The 19,746-nt window shown below is 37.6% G+C and overlaps 1 protein-coding gene and 1 long non-coding RNA gene across 11 annotated transcripts in view; both read right to left on the reverse strand.

Annotated features, from left to right (window-relative positions):
* The window catches only part of LOC105841880 (disintegrin and metalloproteinase domain-containing protein 11), a 576,915-nt gene that overhangs the window by 72,575 nt on the left and 484,594 nt on the right, over positions 1-19,746 (reverse strand). The gene's annotated exons all lie outside the window — the stretch shown is intronic.
* On the reverse strand, positions 16,679-18,728 carry LOC134199450 (uncharacterized). Its single transcript, XR_009973940.1, has 2 exons — positions 18,543-18,728; positions 16,679-16,798 (listed from the first exon to the last, which is right to left on the reverse strand). It is a non-coding gene; the product is annotated as an uncharacterized LOC134199450 (long non-coding RNA).

Genomic DNA, 19,746 nt, shown 5'->3' on the forward strand with positions numbered 1-19,746 from the left:
ATTGTGTTATGTTTAGTGAATATTCAACGGTCCACGACATTATATCCGCGACAGACTCCCAATTATTCAGATAAATTAATACAGTGATAGACGCGCCTCTGTCATCACGGGGTTACCAATTAATTAGACGTCGAGTCTGATCACTTACACAATAACCAATATAACAGTGTTGCTAGAAATAGGTTTTCAATTGCAGTATTAAACATTGTTTACTTCGAAATTAAAGAAAACTATTAAAGAACATCTGTGCAATAAAGCTTACTATAAAGTCAATGATTATCTAGAAGATTGCACAAAGTGGGAATGAGTTGCTCGCTCCGGGCATTTCAATATTGTAATAATTGTTATGTTATAATTACTTATTGTAAAAATGAATATTTAAAAAAACCTATATTTAAAATAAATAAAAAAATCTAATATTTAAAAAAAAAAAAAAAAAGCCATGCCCGCTGAGTTTCTTGCCAATTCTTCTCAGGACGGAGGCTAATTCTTGTGAATTGGCGGTAATTCTTTTGACGTTCAACAAGTATGTACTTTCATTTATGTTGAATAAAACTTTTTTGATTTGATTTGATTTGATTTGAAATATAGTTTATATATTTGTAGAATACATCGAGGGGTAAAAGGCCCTAACTCTAAACGACACGGCAACACGCGCTAAATAAATTAAAAACAAAGAGAGTTCTTCAAACTAAGCTCAATTTATAAACATGAATCGTTGCTCTTAATCCCTTCGGAGCTGAAGACATATTAAGACGCATTCACACGTCCGAAGGGTCTACGCGTGATAAATCACGACACTTTCAACAACGGGAATACAAATATTTACCCCTATACTCTTGTTTATGAATGGGCTTGGAGCTCGGCTGTTGGAAGTGAAGAGTTTATTTCGTGTGTTCGGTGATTTGAACGGCAAGATTTAGTTTCGTTATTTGGTAACGCTGACAGGCAAACAATTACGGCCCATTCCATCAGCAATATTGACGACAGAATGCCAAATCATACTATTGAAGAAGATGTAAGAATTTATGATCGCGAAATGCAATTATGAATACTCAAATAGATACATGAGCAAATTGCAGCTATGAGCCAAAATAATTCGTTCATGTTTTGTCTAAATACAAAAGGATATGTTGGAGATTGGACACGCATTTAGCAACAATGCAAACAGTGGTTCTGGTGTTAGTTTTGTTGATAAGCATCACGTACTAATAAAAGTTTAAGGGTATGGCTAACATTTATCCAAACTTTTCATCGCTCATGAGAAATATATGTCAAGAAATAAGGTAAATAAAAGGCGAAATACCGGTACATCTGAACTAAAAAGGAATAATCGGACAAACCGATTATCGTTCTGCGAAAGGTGTTCTAATGGAGCGAAAATTATTTAATGAAATATTTTAGTTTAGTAGTAGCAATTTGATAAAATAAGGCCAAAGTCCGAAGTCTGCAGTCGCATAAGGGCTTTTAGATAAATTAATTGAGTTATTAGTAATTTCTTTTGTAATTGATCAACATACATTCGAATGTCGGTAAACAGCACGACGCGAGCTTACAAGTACAACCGGAACGCCAGAATTAATACCACCTGAAAGTTTCCCTGCAAATATTTGCACGAAACACGCAGCCGGGATCAGTGGCGGTCGTTTGTCATAACTTGGCGAGTTCCGCTTAAGACGCTTCTCGTTCGCTATTTTAGAATTTACACAACTAAGCCGGGGATTTCGGATGTTTGCGCTTATGTTACGTTTACATTGAGTAATGTGAGATGCGTTGGTAACGTGTTTAATGTACACTTGATCGTTAGGAAGATAGCTCATCAAAAAAAAATTTGCCTAACTCTGAAATTTCCTCTATTGGGAAAGATAATTACACCCACGTGCCCATATTGGGAAATTATCGATGATGTGCCACATATATTAAGTGAATGTGTCAAAAATGGCCCTTACGCCGATAGTTCCTGAGCAAAGATTTGGGGAAATTGTAATACCGATTTGGATTCACCTTTTTCAGAAGGTACCAGGCGACTTTGCGCAATCTACCCAGGCAATCAAATAAAATTTAGTGATGTCTCATGTCCTTATTATTAGATTATAGTAGTTTGTGTATTAATTGATTTTTGTATATAAATAACGAGGAGGGTTGAGTTGAAGTTCGACCTTTCCACCGTAAAACAGCCAATGCCGAATGTCTGGCAGCGGTTAATTAACCGGACCCAAATAAGGCTTCAGCGGCCTTGAACTAAATCTCTTCCAAAAGCACTGCCGTGGAAGGACGGAATGCCCCACCATGTCTATTTTCCCATGAAAGCCACGACCCTCAGCATTGAGGATTATCGACGCAACGAGGATATTAATTGATAAGATAGATATTGTAAGAAGAATAAAAAGACGACACTGTCACAAATTAATAAGGCCTCTAAAATAAAGATGTAAAAACAAATGATCCTTCAACAAAAGTTACGAACTTCGATATCTCGGTCACAGGTTAAATTCCAAGTGATAATGGTGACGAAAAAATCGGAGATGACAAGCGAAAGGAATAGCAAGAAATAGCTCAAGCTGAACATAGCTTAGGTGCTAGTATAAAACAATTATTATATTCTAAGCCAACATCAAGAACTTAACACTGATCTTGGGTAATGAAAAGGCATTGAGAAGAAGATGATGATAATTCCGGGGTATAATGTAAAAATAAATCTTTCCATGTCTTAGTGGCATTAGGTACTAAGCGGATGTCGGAAAACGTAGTCTAGAGATATTCGTTCCAGAGCAAAATGGTATGTGCGAAAAAAGATTTTCAGAAACGTACTGTATTTGCATAGTATTTGTGTATTTATAGGAATATCTTCCTTAAGCATCTGTCGATCACATAAAATGAGAATGCCAAATACAATTAGGGATACGGCTCTTAAGAAACAGGGTCTTCCTTGCGAATTCGCAAAACGAATTTCTAATTAACTTGAAAACGGTTTATTTAAGATTTACGAACGAATATTTCGAGTTCAATCAATCGACGTCGGATTCCCGCTGGCTTCGTTTCTTTGAAAACGCGTCAAAATGAAAATTCCGCTTCGTATTAATCTTTTATTTATTTGGAATTGTATACTTGTGTTCGTGGCTCAGGCGTAATATAACCGAATCCGGTTTCCGATCTCACAGATCCGAAATTTGAGCACATCCTTTATTCACATATCGGTGAAGCGTTTCTTCAGAAGTTTATTTCTCTTAAAATATTTCTTATTCTTTATCTAAATTTGGATCACTCATTGACACATCAAGACTATTATTGATTTCACTCAAAAAAAAAACAACTCTAACCTTTTAACAAAAGGTGGGCCGTGAGATCGTTCACCCATCTAAGCAATAAACTCAGTTTTTCTCTTAGTCTCCTTGTATGACTCTCGTAGCAAGAAATAGGGTGGTACTACTCTAGATCTATTACTCTTGAAGTCGTCGTGGCCTAAGGAATAAGACGTCCGGTACATTCGTGTTGAGCGATGCACCGGTGTTCGAATCTCAGGCGGGTACCAATTTTTCTAATGAAATACGTACTCAACAAATGTTCACGATTGATTTCCACGGTGAAGGAATAACATCGTGTAATAAAAATCAAAAACCCGCAAAAATTATAATTTGCGTAATTACTGGTGGTAGGACCTCTTGTGAGTCCGCGCGGGTGGGTACCACCACCCTGCCTATTTCTGCCATGAAGCTGTAATGCGTTTCGGTTTGAAGGGTGGGGCAGCCGTTGTAACTTACTTGAGACCTTAGAACTTATATCTCAAGGTGGGTGGCGCATTTACGTTGTGGATGTCTATGGGCTCCAGTAACCACTTAATACCAGGTGGGCTGTGAGCTCGTCCACCCATCTAAGCAATAAAAAAAAAAAGATCACCACACGGCTTAACAACTTGATGACCTACATATTGTTTTGCCTCTTTGCGTGTCCAAGAAAAATACAATGGAATATATTCTGTTAACACGCTTCCGCTCCCAGATTTACGAGGACTTGCTTTAAGCGTGCGACCCCCGGTCCTTCCTAGAGCTGTTTATAATGCCCAGGGACGATCGCTGTATTATGGCCATCTTAATGGACTAATGGGGCTCGCTTAATTTCGTTAGAGGCTCGGATTTAATTTATTGACGTGAATTACGGAGTTCGCAATAGAATTATCGGCGTAGTTAAGTCTTCTATATGTTTTGGTTTCATTTTTAACGTGTCGTGTGTGTGTGGGGGTTTTGTAGGGATATGTCAATTGAAAAGAAAAGCTCCAATATCTCTATTAAATGACGTATCTTCTGTGTATGCTCTTTCATTTGGTTCTTTTTATTTCTATTCTTTATCTCATTTTAGATGGACATAGTAGCGTTTGTCTCATAATATTGTGATCTTACGCTCTAATGTATCAAAAGTATTCAAAAGCATTATTTTTATTTGTTAATCGTTTGATTAAATTAGTTTTGAATATCAAATATAACTTTTTTTTTATAATACCTTATAAAGTTTTTTATTATAAAAAAAAGAACACAATATTCCTAACAAAAAAGTATTATATATTATTATAAATACACATGTAAGTGGGAAGATTGATACTTTTTGGTCAATTCACACTGGCACAAAAATTTTATTTTAACATAAGAAAATATAAATGACAGTCATAAAATTGACACGACGATGTTACGAATAGTATTTTTTGAAAAAATAAAAGATTTTGTTGTTAAATTAAATATCCACTAGATTTCGCCATGCCATCCCACATAATATATGGATTCTATATTTCACAAAGAGATGGTTTTCTAGAATATTTATTGACTATTCTACATAATCATCTCTTAATCTAGTAACGATAGCTCTCTATACATTAAGGTTTGGTATAATTAACGAACAATTTATTTACAGATAAAAATCACAAGCCCATGAATAACTTTTACAAAGGAATTAGCTAGCTGCCATAATCTTGCCCATTTTTGGTACAAATCGTTCATGTACTACCTACTAATTTAGGAGTAAGACAAATGTAAATACATTTGTTTCGACAACGTGTGTCAAGGTAGCTAGTTACGGTAGGTAGGTACTGTAAATGGTATAAGCTAAGTAAAATGTGCTTATAAATGCTCACAGGCTGTTAATAGTGATTGAAGAATGCTTGGACAACGATTCATTTACATTTATTTTTTATTTATTTTTATTGCTTAGATAGGTGGACGAGCTCACAGCTCAGCTAGTGTGAAATGGTTACCGGAGTCCGTAGACATCTACAACGTAAATGCCGCCACCCACCTTGATATATGAGTTCTTAGGTCTCAGTTTAGTTACAAGGGCTGCCTTTAAACCGAAACGCATTACTCCTTCACGGCAGAAATAGGCAGAGCGGTGGTACCTACCCGTGCAGACTCACTCGAGGTCCTACCATTAGTTACTGGATAGCCGACGTATTGAAATAGAAAATGGCAGAATTTCAATCGCTAAATCAAACGCCAAGATCGTTCCGCATAAATTCTTCAACAGAGCGTGTTCTCGTAAATACGAAGGCTTATACTTTATAGTATAGACATCTCTCGTGTCTTGGACCGAACGTGTCGGATGGCTCACAACATTTTGTTGACAGTAATGGCACTACTTCTGTTTCCAATTACAAACATTCGAATTCAATCTCACTTTGATGTCGTGTTAAGGTTTATTAAATTCTCTGTAAAATAAAGCTACTATATATGTATTATAGTATATATTATTACGAGATAATGATAAAGCTCTCTAAGTTTCTCTGATGTTACTTTTATTATATGTGTGTGTGTGTGTGTGTGTGTGTGCGTGTGTGTAATTCTTTTTCAACACATTCGAGAAATATGTAAAAGCGTTTTTATATCTATTTGTTCTTTGTGAGGTCAGATACATGTGCTGTATAATTTATAATACGTACAACAGAAGATAATCACTAACAAGTTAAAACACCAAATGCCTGCGGTAGGAAAGTGGCAAATTGTTAAAGTGAATATCCGAATATCCAAAAATGCCAATTACAAGTATAAAAAATCCACGTGACCAACGTGCTTAGGGAGAAGCCAACATACCCCTGGGTACAGCAATAACATAACTCAATAACCGGGATCAGTTATAGCATCTGGCGCGAAATACCTCCGAGCTGATTTCCTCAATAAATCTTACGTCAGAGGGGTTCAAATAATGTCATAGCCTTTACTGAACTCATTTCTGGATCGAGTATTTCACTGGATGACCTTGTTGGAGCTGGTTAGGTTTCAGCGAGCTTCATTGCTACATGTAGCTATGGAAGGAGGTAAGGGAATCAGTCCCAAGAGGAATGCTCTAACCAATTGTTTTAGATCATACTATTATTTTTATTTTGATGTTGCCAAAGAGTCCTGAACGGTATAAGCTAGCCCAACTAGGTCTCCTGCATTCTTTATATCCAATATCTTCAGCAACCACTAATCATCAAGTGAGCCGTATACTTGCCTGCCTATTAAAACAACAACAAAAAGGTTATCCCTCTATACTGGCGTAGCTGCGTTCATAAACAGAACTTTTCTAGTTATCATATTTACCATGTTTTTTTAATTTTTTTAATGCATTGAGTTCACATTCATGGATGGGCTCCGATAGACATCTACAACGTAAATTCCGCCACCCACCTTGAGATATGAGTTATAAGGTCTCAATATAGTTAGAACGGTTGTCCCGCCCTTCAAACCGAAACGCATTGCTGCTTCACGGCAGAAATAGGCATATATGTGTATGGTGGTGGTACGTCCGCGTGTGAGTCCACACGAGGTCCTACCACCAGTAATGTACCATCTGGCTCTATACTTCTTAAGCGCCATAAGCAATTTGAGCTTCATGTAGCGACCACGATTGTTTGCGCCCAAAACAAATACAACTCGATAACAGAGCAATCGACAATTGTTAGGTAATATGTTATTATATTTGTTAAACAATATTGTATTACCTATTTCACATTCAAATTAACTTTAGATTCTCAGAATATTCGAATGTACTCAAACGAAATCCTGCGTCTAGAATTTTGATCTAATTTCGGGAAAGTTAAACATAGGATCCACGATCTTATTAACGCCAGAGTCAATATTTGACGCCTTTTACATCGTCTCGCGAGCGAGATGCGAATAGCTAATAGACGCGTACTTGTTTTGGCAGCTCAATTAAATTTGTGTACAGGCCGTCTGGTGTTTTTCATCGCCACGATTGAAATCGCGTTTATTGATCGAACGGTGTATTTATTGCTAGGTAGGTATTACGATCACGGTAGCTTGGAGAAGTTAATGGTGACTGGCAAGGTGAACGGAAGAAGAACACGAGGTAGAGGCCAGACACGCCGGACTGACCATGTCCAGTTTCGGAGTCATTTGGAAGGCAAAGCCAAGTTGGCGTCCAAAATGCTGGGAGTCCTCAACAGAGCGAAGCGGTACTTCACGCCTGGACAAAGGCTTCTGCTTTATAAAGCACAAGTTCGGCCTCGCGTGGAGTACTGCTCCCATCTCTGGGCCGGGGCTCCCAAATACCAGCTTCTTCCATTTGACTCCATACAGAGGAGGGCCGTTCGGATTGTCGATAATCCCAACCTCACGGATCGTTTGGAACCTCTGGGTCTGCGGAGGGACTTCGGTTCCCTCTGTATTTTGTACCGTATGTTCCATGGGGAGTGCTCTGAGGAATTGTTCGAGATGATACCGGCATCTCGTTTTTACCATCGCATCGCCCGCCACCGGAGTAGAGTTCATCCGTACTACCTGGAGCCACTGCGGTCATCCACAGTGCGTTTCCAGAGATCTTTTTTGCCACGTACCATCCGGCTATGGAATGAGCTCCCCTCCACGGTGTTTCCCGAGCGCTATGACATGTCCTTCTTCAAACGAGGCTTGTGGAGAGTATTAAGCGGTAGGCAGCGGCTTGGCTCTGCCCCTGGCATTGCTGAAGTCCATGGGCAACGGTAACCACTCACCATCAGGTGGGCCGCATGCTCGTCTGCCTACAAGGGCAATAAAAAAAAATAAAAAAATCCGCACTACCCTCGACACCACAGTTCACGATGCTCTACACTCGGCGGCAGATAGAGGCAAATGGCGTGGAATGGTTCGTAATAAACTCTTGTTGCGAGGAGGTGGTCACGACCCTCAGTATTGAGGAAACCGAAGCAAGAAGAAAGGTATTATGATTTTTCTAATTTCTGCAGCGTTATATAGTCTAGGGTTATAATATCATAATATAGTTTGTTGAAGACCTCATGTATCAAGGTGGGTGGCAAGGTGGCAGTCTTTCTCTTCATCTGCTCATTTAGAGTGATTTAAAGATCACGTAGGCTAAGACAGATGGCAAAATAAGGTTCTAAATGATTTAAGGCTCTATACACGAACAGGATTAAGGGATTGCCGACCATCAATAATGGAGTTGCACTTAAAAAAAGAGAGTTGGCTAAGGGTGCAGCCAGAACTTTAAGTAGGTATTCATGGCAGAACTCATCAGAATCTGATATTAGGCAGTTTTTGTTGGTTTATGGACGTCAGAAATGTACATCTGTCCATACTGTTAAGAAAAGAAATGTGTATGCATGGCCAAGTTACTGCTACTACTACCGTCTCTCGTCACCGTGCTATAGTAGTATTTTGTAGTTGTAAGTCGTTATTGGAATCCCTAGATATCAAAATGTTAACCGTAACACGGACGCACCACTTTGAAATATGAGTTCAAAATCTCAATCGTATTTGACCGGTTGGTTAGTTCTTTTGTCGTCTATTACATATGAGAACGGTCAATTCGTTCCTTGTCGTCTGGTTCATCTCCGTCTTTTAGGAAGCATTAAAAGTACTAGTCACGTCCACGCTCTTTCCATTTCTCTCTTTGTTTCTTTTCAAATTCTTGTCAAGTCTCTGTCTTAGTATATGTCTAGTCGTTGTAGTCTTATGTCCTGTCAAATAGTTGCACGCTACGACAGTATTGTTGGCTGTGCTATTGGATGACAAGTGCTGGTTATCCGTGCAGACAAACAAACTCCCTTATCAGTTTTGATTGTGGAATCATTTTTTTTATTACTTAGGTTGGTGGACGAGTTCACGGCCCACCTGGAGTTAAGAGGCTACCGGAGTCCATAGACATCTGAGATATAAGTTCTACGGTCTCAATATAGTTACAACGGCTGCCCCACCCTTCAAACCGAAATGCATTACTGCTTCACGGCAGAAATAGGCAGGGTGGTGGTACCTACCCGTGCGGACTCACAAGAGGTCCTACCACCAGCTTAAATTCAATTTAGCTAATTTCATTTTTATGACGTGTGCTATTCCGTCACGGAAGTTGCTCATAGGCCCATGTCGAATACGTGCTTTAGTAGAAAGCATTTATAATTGCCCCGGGAAGCCAAACCTCGGCATAACCAGCAATCGATAAAGATAAGCTGATCAAATTACCCTTTTTTAATATAAGCGTTTGTATTATATTTTATGGTTTAAGATTTACGAAGAGGATCTTACATGATCTTAATAGACGGGTTTTAGAAGGGTTTCCTCATTCTTTAATAGAATAATATTTCTTATTAAGAGCCACAGTAATGCTGACTTGTCTACTATAGCAAAACATATTTAAAATGTAACAGATAAGTAATAAAATTTAACGCGCAGCGTCGTGTCGTTTAAAACAATTACCGGACCCGCGTCCGTAACAAGTTTAAACTCGAAACAGTCCAAAAAACAATCTTGCCGTCCGAATAAGGGACGAAAGTCAAAAATGTTACGCCTCGTTAACATTCGCGCAGGGTTGGCATGCGAACATTTTTTTTAATTTTATTATTACGCAATGCGGACAGCGAAACGGCTCACGTGATGCTCAGAACTAAGTATAACCTTTTAAAGTTGAGGATTGCTATAGAAAGAAGAAAAATCGTAATGTTTTTCATATGGTAAAATATATAATTTCCTCTGAATATCATCAAGAGTGTTTTCAATACTTCTAGGTTTTATTGTTAGCAAAATTCATTTTATTTTGTTAGATTGTTCGTCTTTACTGACATAATTACGAGCACGATATATCTACTAGTCTACAATTCTTTCTTAGTCCGTACACTAAATATTAATTGACGTCAATTGAAACTTCGAACTCATGACTAAGTGGAAAGCGCCATTCAGACTATAGTATCTAAGGACTACTTTCTAGGTGTGTTGTGTATGATGAAAAACAATAATTTTGTTGGTAAACAAATTTCGGCCAGCCCTACAACCACGTTCACTGTAAACTTTTGGTCGGTTTACCCTAAATGATTTCCCTCGCGCCTGCTAACTGCCCGTAATCAGGAGTCCTGTGATCTAAAGTTCACACGCGCGACCAGGTGGTACAGGCGCGTGCTTCTCCTACTTAATTACTTTTTGGTGTTTAATAGAATAATAGTTCAATAAAACGCTTCGAAAGTTTTAAATTAGTGCCAATTAAAAGGTAAGTAATTAATTTAAAAAGAAACACGCTGTAGCAAAACTGAATTAAGAATTAATTTCATATTTTTTTGTTCGATCGATCCTGGATTTCAGAGCAAAATTATGTTATATTAAAATTATAATATCGTCATCCGGGTGCAATTTTCATGTATATCGGACTTTTTGAAGTCGGTAAAAATTACGTTCAAAGATTCTGTTATATCATAAAAAAATACAAGCATAGCAATGAAGCTAATGAAAGTTAAAAAAATAACCTCGGCGGGCAATATTGTGTAAGTAATAATTCAGTTATCAGGTATTTGTGTGCTGGCAATGTTAATTAAGAATAAAAAGATTTTGAATGTGAAGATACAAATTCATACAATAATCAAGGTCGAATTCTTTGTTTTATTTTTATTGTTGTATCGATGAGCTCACCACTTTATGTTATTATTAATTTATATGGGAGCCCATGACATGAGCTCAAGGAAGTTTCAATAGCATTGGAATTACGTATGGGGTTACGTTACAGGAGTACATAGTTTGTCAGCGCTAGGTATAAGAATAGGCCCAGAGGGTTTCCCTTCACTAAATTCAAAAGCAATTACATGCTATCATTACATTGTTATAAAAAAACTTAGTCCAAACTCCACTGAAATATTAAAATGTTTTTCGGACAGTGAAACGCATGGTCTCCAGCGTTCACTCATACCCGATCTTGTAGACGGAATGATAAACAGTCGACGTCGCCCTAAATACGTCATTACAGATCCTCCAAATCCATTAACGGTGCTTTTAGGTACCACAAGCACCGGTCACCGTCCTCGTCGAACCCGTTGCTTGCGACGAAGGGTTCGACGAGCGATTTTAACCCATAGACACAGCCCACTGAGTTTCTCGCCGGATCTTCCCAGTGGGTTGCGTTTCCGATCCGATGGTAGTTTCTGCCAAGCACTGCTTTTGCTAGGGCCAGTGTTAGTAACACTCCCGGTTTGAGCCCCGTGAGCTCACCTGGACGTCAAGGAGAAACTGAAATAGCCTCTCAAGGCTATCAGGATAAAAGAAAGCATTCGCAATCATAACATATTGAACAAAGTTCGTAATGAATGTTAAAATCGCGTGCCAAAAAACAATACACAACATATTTACAATAGAAAAAACACGACTCCTATCTGGGGCAGTCGGCCGAACGTACATTAACAATTCAAACTACCGAAGCAAATTTACATTGCGAAAACAAGTTCATAACGTTGAATTACCGTTTTACGTTCTCAAAACGATACTAAAGATAAAACTGTAGAGAGATATAACCGCATTGTAGGGTCCGAAGTCGATCTCCGAGCGCTATTAGGGTCCGTCTAGGTCGTTCCCGATCATTCGGGTCCCATTCCCGGCAATAAGTTCGATGGAAGCGAGTAATCTCCCGGGATAACGTCTATGTTCAGTTTTTGGCCCCATTAAATTTATTGAGCACTAAATTTCCTTATAGTTTGGCTGTCATGGAAAATGTTTTGTTTTTAACTACCTAATCTTCAAGAACTTGGCATTAAGCAGCGTCTTTCGCTCGTGCATGGGTGCATACTATAATTTTTTGGACCAGTCTCCCAGCGAGGAAATGACTCCATAGAGAGCCTTGTCGTTGAAGGCAATGTAGAAGGCACCAGACCGCATGGAAGGTTGCCCATGCAATGGACCGACCAAGTTAAGTCGTCACTTGGCTTGTTTGCATGAGTGTACCAGGCTCACTATAAACCGGGAGAAGTCGCGATTGCCCGTGAGGCGCATAACATGTGCCCACAGCAATGATACTGAATTTTACTGGTGGTAGGACCTCTTGTGAGTCCGCGCGGGTAGGTACCACCGCCCTGCCTATTTCTGCCGTGAAGCAGTAATGCGTTTCGGTTTGAAGGGTGGGGCAGCCGTTGTAACTATACTTGAGACCTTAGAACTTATATCTCAAGGTGGGTGGCGCATTTATGTCGTAGATGTCTATGGGCTCCAGTAACCACTTAACACCAGGTGGGCTGTGAGCTCGTCCACCCATCTAGCAATAAAAAAAACAGTATTACGACCACGACCGCTCTGACAAGAGTGATACGACAATGAGAATCGTTGGTAGCGTATGGGGCTACTACAACTACATGCGGACGGGTAGGTGAGATCATGGGGCTTAATTTGAGACTGCTTGCTAGCACTAGCTCTAATAAGAGCAGTGCTTCGCTGAATCTACCACCGGATTAGAATTGCGACCCACCATGAGAAGATCCGGCGAGAAACTCAGTCGATTGTATCTGTGGGCTGTTTTATAATTCTACTGAACTATAAGACAATTTATTTGCTATTTAATTAAATACACATAGCATGACATAGCTGAGATAAAATGTGTTGTTTAATATTAAATTTGTTTTCAATAATAATTAATAATTAAAGTTTTGTACCGACGAAATTTGGTACGTGTGATACATTTATTTATTAGTTGTAAACACGAAGCCCAGTCGTTATTCACTACAAACTATTTATTACTATACTATTTAACGGTAGGCAGCGGCTTGGCTTTGCGCCTGGCATTGCTGAAGTCCATGGGCGACGGTAACCACTCACCATCAGGTGGGCCGTATGCATGTTTGCCTACAAGGGCAACAAAAAAAAACCATTAAATATAGGACTTATGTATATGTTGAAACTAAGGCCGTACTGTCTGACGTGTGTTTGAGGTACTAAGTTGAAAATCTTCGCTAAAATATAAATTCTCACTAAAATCTATATCCAGTTTCAACTTAATCAAAAGACACCGTTTATTTTACGAACAAACAAACATCCATTTTCATATGTTAGACGATATAGAGCAAAAGGCATTGAACAATAAACAAAAATAAACAAAAACGTTTATATTATGTATAAGCAAATAATATGAGTTTTTAAGTAAATAACATCAAAGCTCTGTATTTTAAGACATATCTTCAAGGAATTCGACGTGGAAGATTTATGAGCGAGATAACAAGGACAGGATTGAGTCGGTGGAGAGTTGATAAAAAAATCTAAGACGCGGGGACGATTGAAAAAGTTTAAGGTTCGATTCCCGGACGATCAAGGTTTTTTTTTCCGCCAACAAACTTGTGAATCTCCAGAAGCGATGCAACTTCGACGATTTGTTTCGCTTAGCCCGCGTCTGTGAATTGCTTCACTGTCGAAGTTCTTCGATCTATTATTTTTGGGTGTCAAATGTATCAATTAAGCAGAATAACTTAAATCACACTCTGATTTAATCTGCCAATTTTACATTGATGCGTCTTATTCAACTGCTCTTTTCTGACTGCCTGCAATCACTTTTAAATATACCGATCACGTGGCTTAGTCACGTGACTTTAAAAGCAATGAATTGAGCAACTAATAATTAATAATATTTTAATGGTTTTGCGATATAAGCAAAGCTTTGCAATTGCTTCATCTTATCTTCTATATACATAAAAATGAATTGCTGTTCGTTAGTCTCGCTAAAACTCGAGAATGGCTGGACCGATTTGGCTAATTTTGATCTTGAATCATTTGTGGAAGTCCAGAGAAGGTTTAAAAGGTAAATAAATATGAAAATGCTCGGAATTATAATAAATAAAAATAAAAAAATTGTTTTTCCTTTGACGTGTCCCCCGTCGGACGGATTCCTTTTGTTTGTTTTAAGTTTATTTTATACAAAAGTTTAGGTCTTTTATTTATCGATTGAGGCACTACGAAGTCTGCCGGGTCAGCTAGTATTTACTAATAATTCTTAATATCTACAGGATCCTATATAATCATAATAATATAAATAATAAGAAACCTTACAATTAACAAAATAGTGAATAGATTTTGTGGCGGACGAGTTCGCGGCCAACCATTATTATTATTGTGTGGATATGAACAACATGAAAGTCGTTGAGCTCTCCGTCGTATTGTGTGACTATTGTCCCACGTTTAAAACCATCCTGCATTATAACTTCGCGGCAGAAAGAGGCACGATGGAGGTACCTACTCTTGAGGGCTTACACATCCATTCATTACGTGTATTAATAAAAATTGCATTTTACATTTAAAAAAATTGCATAGATGTGTGGACGAGCACACAGCCCACCTGGTGTTAGGGGATTACCGGACCTCATAGACATCTACAACATAAATGCCGCCACCCACCTTGAGATATGAGTTCTAAGGTATTAGTATAGTTACAACGGCTGCCCCACCCTTCAAACCGAAACGCATTACTGCTTCACGGCAGAAATAGGCAGGGCGGTGGTACCTACCAACAGTAAAGTACAATACGATACGACCATTTTACAATACGATGCTATTTCGTCATTGGGGAAATCGACATTTCATTATCTACATCATTATTTACTGTTGGTAGGACCTCTTGTGAGTCCGCACAGGTAGGTACCACCGCCCTGCCTATTTCTGCCGTGAAGCAGTAATGCGTTTCGGTTTGAAGGATGGGGCAGCCGTTGTAACTATAATTGAGACCTTAGAACTTATATCTCAAGGTGGGTGGCGCATTTACGTCGTAGATGTCTATGGGCTCCAGTAACCACTTAACACCAGGTGGGCTGTGAGCTCGTCCACCCAACTAGCAATAAAAAAAAATAATCACAAGTATTCCAATGCAACTTCTCCAAATCCTGTTTTTTTAGCGGTTTTCAAACTATTACATTTCCAAATCGAATTCCGACAAGCTCGTATCCGTGTTTAGGGCGTGAAAGGGTAACAATCAAACACAGTTACTTTAGTAACGAAATTTCTAACGCCTATAAGAAAAGGAAGTAGGTAAAAAGTAAATTCCAAAAATTTACATATATTTTTTTTGCGATACCCAATTTTGATGAAGCTAAGCGTATTTGATATTTTGTAAAAACTTCACGGAAATTCGTTTTTTTTTTTTTATAATTATACTTTTCTTCAATGTTTTTTTTGAAGTGAAACTTCCTTATCGGCGTTGGAAAAAAATTTACCGTCACATTTTTCGGTTACGCGTCACTTTTTTCCGTTACGCGCCATCTTTTAATTAACGGCTGTATGTTCTGAAGTATGGATGCGCATTTGAGAAACCGACCTCATGTCTCAAGGTGGGTCACGGAATACATTTTGTAATTGCAATAATCCCAGGTAACCCACTTAATATCACGTGGACCGTGCTATTATTGTTATTACGTAAAATAATAGGAAGAAAAGTACCAGGGTATTATGATATCAAAGAGATGTATTATTATAACTTTACTCTGACGTACAGCCTTCTTTATTAATTAACGGCTGTATGTTCTGAAGTATGGATTCCGATTTGAGAAATTGACCTCATGTCTCCAGGTGGATTACGGAAATCATTTTGTAATTCCAATAATCTCAGGGAGCCCACTTAATAATATCACGTGGACCGTGCTATTTATTACTGTTATTACGTAAAATAATAGGAAGAAAAGTACCAGGGTATTATGATAGCAAAGAGATTTATTAATAATTAACGGCGGTATGTTCTGAAGCATGGTTTCGGATTTGAGAAATCGACCTCATGTCTCAAGGTGGGTCAAACTTCACGAACCTCAGGAACCCCATTTAACACCACGTGGACCGTGCTATTATTATTAATTTATAGGAAGAAAAGTACCAGGGTATTATGATATCAAAGAGATGTATTATTAAAATGCTGTAATAATCTTAGTAGCAAAAAGGTAAAGTGAAATAATTGTATTATTTGTATTCATGTCTATGATAATAAAATCCTTTTGTTTAAACTTTATCTAATTTAACTTTATTTAACCAATTTCTAGAAAGTTGCATGTAGATCATTTTTCGAAAAATAAGGCCATAAACAAGTTTCACTTCTTACGTGTGTACACTAGTACACGCACACATTTTTTTTTTTATTGCTTCGATGGGTGGACGAGCTCACAGCCCACCTGGTGTTAAGTGGTTACTGGAGCCCATAGACATCTACAACGTAAATGCGCCACCCATCTTGAGATATAAGTTCTAAGATCTCAGTATAGTTACAACGGCTGCCCCACCCTTCAAACCGAAACGCATTACTGCTTCACGGCAGAAATAGGCACGGTGGTGGTACCTACCCGCGCGGACTCACAAGAGGTCCTACCACCAGTAATAGGTAGGTAAATATAATTCCCTCCCTCCAAGCATACGAGCGTCCAAAACCATAGCATCGTTCAAGAAATCTGTTAAAGAACACTATTTAACCTTACCATATTAAATAAAAGTACATATATTTTTGTATATTGTATTACAATATAAAGTAAGTATATGTATGTATATATCATTATATCCAATGCTTACTGTATGCACTAGGTTTGTGTTCCTAATTCTTCTTTCCTTCTGCGGGCCTACTGGAAGAGATTTCAACGTGAAATAAGTACTGCCCTTGTACTCTGTATCCTTACTGTCCTATTTTTGAAGTGAAACTTCCTTATCGGCGTTGGAAAAAAATTTACCGTCACATTTTTCGGTTACGCGTCACTTTTTTCCGTTACGCGCCATCTTTTAATTAACGGCTGTATGTTCTGAAGTATGGATGCGCATTTGAGAAACCGACCTCATGTCTCAAGGTGGGTCACGGAATACATTTTGTAATTGCAATAATCCCAGGTAACCCACTTAATATCACGTGGACCGTGCTATTATTGTTATTACGTAAAATAATAGGAAGAAAAGTACCAGGGTATTATGATATCAAAGAGATGTATTATTATAACTTTACTCTGACGTACAGCCTTCTTTATTAATTAACGGCTGTATGTTCTGAAGTATGGATTCCGATTTGAGAAATTGACCTCATGTCTCCAGGTGGATTACGGAAATCATTTTGTAATTCCAATAATCTCAGGGAGCCCACTTAATAATATCACGTGGACCGTGCTATTTATTACTGTTATTACGTAAAATAATAGGAAGAAAAGTACCAGGGTATTATGATAGCAAAGAGATTTATTAATAATTAACGGCGGTATGTTCTGAAGCATGGTTTCGGATTTGAGAAATCGACCTCATGTCTCAAGGTGGGTCAAACTTCACGAACCTCAGGAACCCCATTTAACACCACGTGGACCGTGCTATTATTATTAATTTATAGGAAGAAAAGTACCAGGGTATTATGATATCAAAGAGATGTATTATTAAAATGCTGTAATAATCTTAGTAGCAAAAAGGTAAAGTGAAATAATTGTATTATTTGTATTCATGTCTATGATAATAAAATCCTTTTGTTTAAACTTTATCTAATTTAACTTTATTTAACCAATTTCTAGAAAGTTGCATGTAGATCATTTTTCGAAAAATAAGGCCATAAACAAGTTTCACTTCTTACGTGTGTACACTAGTACACGCACACATTTTTTTCTAACAGCTGTGTGTACAAAATTTATTAAATAAAAAATAAAATAAAAAAAATACACATACATCAGAGTCCGCTGTTTTATTATGGTCAAAACTAGCGGGTAACAATACATAGTGATGATAATAACATTGATTTCTTGAAACTATTTCAACCTATCTTCTACTGATGATACTATTATATAACTTTCTCCGGATTTACAACAACAACTACATCAAGTTTCATTAAAATTGGATAAATGGCTTGGAAATGTATACACAATAAATATATATATCGACGCTTGAAAGGCAAACGTGACTAAGCGACAATGCGTGAACTTTACAGTAGACTAATTTAAAGTTGAAATATCTGAAAACAAAATTTATTTTAACGAATCTAGCTGTATTGTAATCTAGCTAGTAGCTGTAGGATTGAAATGATTTTAATAGACCTAGAAATATATTTTGTTGGCGCATCGAATATGGTTATTGCCTATCATTTATGTACAAAACAGTTATTGTCGCTTAGTCACGTTTGCCTTTCAAGCGTCGATATGTTGAAACAGCAGATAAACTTACACTTGCACTAAAAGTGATGAATCTTGCTTGCATTGATTTCACTTTCTCGAAAAAATGTGGTTTTTTAAAGGGTTAACGCGTGAGTAAAATGAGCGCGTTAACGTGTGTATAAAATCTTTTTTACGTAAAACTAAAACTAAATACACAAACTGGCTACAAATATTGTTCCAATTTACAACTTACTTTTAAAACTGTAGCTTCGTGTGCAGTACTTACTACAAATTGTTACGAAAATACCAACTTTAGTGGACTGGATGATAAGGATGCGCAAGGAACTTGATAAATAAACTCGCGAGGATTGCACGTATAAAATTTGTATATTTTAGAAATTATATAAATCGCGTACAATAACACAGATAAAAAAGAATGACAAAACTAAGACATTCCAAAATTCAAATTCAAATGTAATGTCAAAAACCACAACAATAAAAAAGGTTTTATACAAATTTGTTGGGTTTCCAACACCAACCACTCTATTCATTTTCTATCGGTTAAGTAATGATCATAAATGAAAATAATAATAATAACTTGCATTGTGCATCATAATATTTTAATATCCCAAGAATATTTTATAAAGATTGGCGCGAAAATTGCAAAAAAACACGAATCCTATTAAATAGTGACAGGTTCCAAATTCAAATGAAATTAATGGGTGTAATTTTTTTTATTCTACTAATATTTACGGCCAGATTTACAAATAAAACGTAAAATGTGGCTGTATACTATAATATATCGTAGCGATTTTTTTGTTAACTTATACAATATACAGACAGTTATTACGGTTTGATAATAGCATTGATACGAGATGATAAAAACATTAGTTCGACTATCGAGTTGTTTCAATTTCATTAAGGTGAGTGCTCGCAGGCGCGGCCGCACAGTTTTTTTTGTCTCGCCGCCAATTTGTTTAATGTCTGCTACGCGCCCATCGCCACCGATACCAGCTTTTCACGGAAATTAAAAAAAAAAAGATACCTTACTCGCTTTGTCGTCTCCTTATAAGGCGAACCTCGTATCTCGTGATTGACTTGTGTGAAATTAGTTTCCGCATGTACAATGGCCGTTGAAAATGAATATGGTTTTTTTTCTCTCATATTGGCATACATGAATAGAGTTCGCCCCAAAAGGCAGAACGGCAGTGACAAGCGGCAGATATCCATATCATTTTGCGAACCGTTGTCTATTTTACACGTCGAAGGACGTCGAAGGAAAAATAGGGATAGTACTGGAATTTGGTCGTGTGCATGCGTTACATGACGTCTTACAAGTTCTAAACAAAAATATATATGTATTTGTATTCAAGTGAATTGAGGCTTGGAGATAGTTTATTGCTTAAACTGTTGTTTGAGCTAATCTGGTATTAAATGGTTATGGAAGCTTACACATG

Source organism: Bombyx mori, chromosome 10 (genome assembly GCF_030269925.1).
Source record: "Bombyx mori chromosome 10, ASM3026992v2".
Classification (NCBI taxonomy): domain Eukaryota; kingdom Metazoa; phylum Arthropoda; class Insecta; order Lepidoptera; family Bombycidae; genus Bombyx; species Bombyx mori.